The sequence below is a fragment of the Monodelphis domestica genome, chromosome 4, assembly GCF_027887165.1.
Source record: "Monodelphis domestica isolate mMonDom1 chromosome 4, mMonDom1.pri, whole genome shotgun sequence".
Classification (NCBI taxonomy): domain Eukaryota; kingdom Metazoa; phylum Chordata; class Mammalia; order Didelphimorphia; family Didelphidae; genus Monodelphis; species Monodelphis domestica.
Genome location: NC_077230.1, coordinates 227,252,451 through 227,256,901, shown reverse-complemented (window position 1 = coordinate 227,256,901; position 4,451 = coordinate 227,252,451). Strand labels below are relative to the sequence as shown.

The window sequence follows — 4,451 nt, the reverse complement described above, 5'->3', positions numbered from 1 at the left end:
CTGAGCGTCCGGGGAGTTTCCCAGTGCCCCGAGCGGCTCCTTTGTGAGAATACGATGAGACAAGGAGGTAACGTGCTTTGGAAACCTTCAAATGGAAGGGCACCGCCAGACAGGTCTTTGTTGTAAGCCTTTGCCTCGGTGGTCTTTGTTTGCAGCAGGCACGATTTTGGCCACTGGAGGGCTCTCTAGACAGAGGCTGAGGAGCGACTCCCCAGTCTGCCCGCCCTTTCAGCTCCGCTCCAGATTTATGAGGTTGCAGTGTTTCCCACAAATCCGATTTAACTCGGAGGATATCAGGCGAAGGAATGTTCCTTATATTTAGGCTCTTAAGCAGAAAGCAGACCTCTATTTGGGGAGCCGTCTTTGGATTACGGTCTCCTCACAGCCACGAATAAAGGTGCTAAACTTGGGTGCAGACAATGATGCTGCAGAATCCGGGCAAGGCTGGGATCAGTAGGAGGTGACGTCTCTAACTCAGTGAGCGCCACAAACACTGTGTTCGATGTACGTATTACATTGTTATGGGTGGAGATGGGCGATTGCTTTAATAATAGTGAAACAATGTGGTGTAGAAGGAAGGATCCTAGCCTTAAAGCCAGCCCTTTGTTTGAATAACCGTTCCAGCCATGGCTGGCTGTGGGATCCTAGACAGGCAAGTCTGATCATGGGCCTTTCTGAGTCTTGATTTCTTCATCTATAAAATGGGGACGAATAGGTAGCAGTAATAGAGAGTAAAGAATGGAGCAGCCTTCAAGGCAGGAGGACCTGGGTTCAAATGCTGCTTCTGACACATCCTAACTGAATTTTCATGCCCGTTTGAATGAATAGTTCTGCTTTTACATCAGTGGAGGGAATTTACACACTAGGAGTCCTCCACACTGCTGTCATAACTAACATCTCCCTCCTTATGATAAAATAAAATAAAATAAAATAAAATAAAATAAAAAAAACAACGCTCTACCTGCTTCAGAGGATTGTTGTATAGAAAATGCTTTATAGATTTCAATATAAATGTGACCTTTCTATGAAAAGAAAGATGAGCTATGTGACATAATGGATTGAGGTCTGGTTTTGGAGAAGGAAAGATGAGCTTCAGACCTGCCCTGTCCCATTTTGGGGGAAAGCTACAACCTCTCATTGTTTTAGATAATTCTTAGAGACCTTAAGTTATAGAGGATTTGGCAAACTGCTTTGGTGGAGGGAGTTTTTAGGCTGGGTGTTCCCTGGACTGACGAAATTCTAGGTCTGGGCAAAAATCAATAAAGTGCAGAGTCTTAACCTGGTTTATGGAAGAATTTGGGAAGGCTGAGCTCCATAACTCCATCACAGTGCAAAATCACTAATATTTATTTTGCATGCCACATTTTCTCTTCCTAGACTTTTCTTCTATTGTTTGAACCCAGTCTGGAGACATTGCTTTGCTGACTATTGACAAAACAGCCCTGAATCCTGAGATCAAAGGTGTTGCTTCAACTCAAAAAACACCATATCCATCCTCCAACTGATCAAAGAGGGGACCTGTCTATGTGATACAAACCCAGATCCAAATGAGGAAAAGTGGCAAGAAAAGGAGGTTCAGTCAGTCCCCAGTTTGTCTATTTCTGTAAAACAAAGGGAATCCATTGGAAACATGAGGCTATAGCTCTGGCTGACTTTGAGTAAGACCAAATTGAAGTCTTAAGGTCAGAGGCTTCCAGGCTCTGAAAAAAGGGAACTTAATCCTGTTGGTTTGTACGGTGTCCTTGGCCTTGTCATTCCTCTCTGAGCCCAAGCAGCTGCAGGTGACAGATTGATTTGTAGATTGCTTTGAAGATCTTTTTTTGGGGGGGAGTGAGGGGGTAGTTGGGGTGGAGAAGAGACCAAAAACCCAAGCACACAGATCATATAGAAACAGATGCTACTCATGTGGTCAGCAGGGAGATATCAAGTGGATGAAGAATCTTAGGAGGTGAAGACTGGTCTGAGATTTCATCTGGTTTGTCCAACTATAAAATGGGAACAATGAACCTTATTCTCTGACCTACTTGATTGGAAATCAGCCTTCCATAAACATGCACAGGGCAGCTTATTCTAGGTTTATCAGAGAGGGATTGCGATAGAGGAGGTGTAGGAGTTTCTATCTCTTCCATTCAGTGAACTCCCATTCCCCAAGGTAGCAATGACAACTGTACTTTCTAATTCTCTCAGATTTGTGCCATTCATCCAAGAAGCTCAAATGTAATAATTAATAACTGTTTATATACTATTTTAAGGAGTATACTTTATATACATTATCATTTTTGATGCTTCAATGACCTCCAAAAATAAAACCCGAAGGTCTCCCAAATGGCAATAGAAAGATACAAGATGGATGTAAGTAGGCTGCCCAGTCCATGACCAGTGGTTATTTGTACTTGGAGAAATAGTGTAAATGACTTAAGAAGTAGGGATGGGCTAGCTAGGTGGCTCAGTGGATAGATAGCCAGGCCTGGAAATGGGAGGTTCTGGGCTCAAATGTGGCTTCAGATACTTCCTAGCTGTGTGACCCTGGGCAAGTCCCTTAACCCCCATTGCCTAGTCCTTACTACTCTTCTGCCTTGGAACAAATACTTAGTATTGATTCTAAGACAAAAAGTAAAGGTTAAAAAAAAGAAGTAGGGAAAGATCTGAGCTGGTCATATAGCAAGAAAGGATAGGAGATAAGCCCAAGTTCTTCTCTGTTACTAATAAAATTAAAAAAAAAAAAGACCTAGAAGTTGGGCTGTAGCATACTGGATAGATCCTCTCATGGTACATTAATAGAAAAATGATTACCCAGGAAGAGAGGACAAGTCACAATCTTGAAAGGTAGGTAATGCAAGCATTGTTTTATAGATGAAGAAACTGAGGCTTCACAATGTGGGGTAACTTGCCTAAGCCTCCCAGTTAGTAAATGGCAGAGCTAAGATCTGATTCTAGGTGTTCCCATTCCAAGTCATAGGCTCATCTATTTATTGCTGGAAGGGAACTTAGAGATCATTTTACAGATAAGGAAACTGAGGATAAGAAAGGTTAAGTAACTTGCCCAAATTCATTAGATAGGAATTATCAGAGCTGGGATTTGAACTCGGGTCCTCTGTCTCCAATTGCAATGATCATTATACTATCTTGAACTGACTCTCACAGAGTGCATTTTTCTACAAAGAGTTTGTAGGTAGTTAAGAGGAGGGAATTCTCCCTGCCCTCTCTCAGCTAAAATGGCATCTCTCCCTCCTCATATGTTCCTTTAAGTTACAGAGGTCTTATCGAACTGTTTTGGTGGAGGGAGTTTCTCTGCTGGGTGGTTCCTGTACTGATATGATCCTAAGACTTGACAAAAATTAAAGTACAAACATTTTGTATCTCTCCAGTGTTCTCATCACATTCTCATATCACACTTATTTGTATACATTGTAGCCGTCTCATCATCCATTACTTGGAAAACTTGGAGAGCAGGAAATGTGGCAGTTTCATTTTTATCTCCTGCTCAGAGCAAAAGGTCATGCACATAGTAGGTGCTTAAAAAACCATTTGTTAAATTAAACTATGAAATTGTTCTTTAGTATATGAGCACCACAGAGAGATTAGTGTTGCCCAGCTGGTGCTTGGCAGTGTTTAAAAGAGAGCTTTGGCATACATATTCCACCCCAGGTCTTTTCCCATCAGACTAACCCTTCCTGAGATCCAAACTAATCACAGATCACTCCCAAATATTGCTGTGATTCACAAATATAAAATCCCCTCCTCATCCCTATATGTACCTATTAAAGGGTGAAAATCAAATGTGGGATAGAACACAGTAGGAATGGCTGGATCTTCTGGCAATGAATTCCCAGACTGAAGGACATCTAGGTTCTGGTCTAGGCTCTAGCATTAAGCAGCCACATGATCTGGGGCAATTGATTTAACCCCTCTGGACGGCAGCATTCTCATCTCTAAATGAAGGATTAGACCAAATCTAGATCTCTGATCTCCCTTCAATCCCTCGCGGTCTATGAGCCTAGGAGAAGAGCAGAAGCCATTACCCAGGGGGAATCCAGGCTTTAGAGCTTGGAGGAAATTTAGGGAACATAGAGTCTGAGTCAATGGACTCAACCTGTTATTTAGGATCTGAACGACTGAGTCCCATGAGCTTGAGCCCATAATGCCTTCCAGTAGGGCTATTTAACTCATGGAACGATGGTGCCCTGCACAGAGCTGGAAACCGGACAAATATGCAGTAAATATTAAGATCATGGAATTCCCAGCTAGAAGGAAACTTAGACATCTAAAGCAAACCTAGAGTCCAAACCAAAGCTCCGAGAGTCCGAGTGACTTGCCCAAGGTCAGAGGAGTAGTAAGGAGCACGCTGGGCTTGACCTATATGTTTTAGGACTCCCGAATTCGGTCCTTCCCCCCCAATACCAGGCATTTTCTGTTGTCCTCTGCCGAAAAGCTTTCTCTAGGGAGCGTCC

At 42.8% G+C, this 4,451-nt stretch overlaps 1 long non-coding RNA gene across 1 annotated transcript; it reads left to right on the top strand.

Annotated features, from left to right (window-relative positions):
• The first annotated feature begins 201 nt into the window (after nucleotides 1–201).
• On the top strand, nucleotides 202–3,363 carry LOC130458883 (uncharacterized). Its single transcript, XR_008918253.1, has 2 exons — nucleotides 202–504; nucleotides 1,378–3,363. It is a non-coding gene; the product is annotated as an uncharacterized LOC130458883 (long non-coding RNA).
• Nucleotides 3,364–4,451: the final 1,088 nt, after the last annotated feature.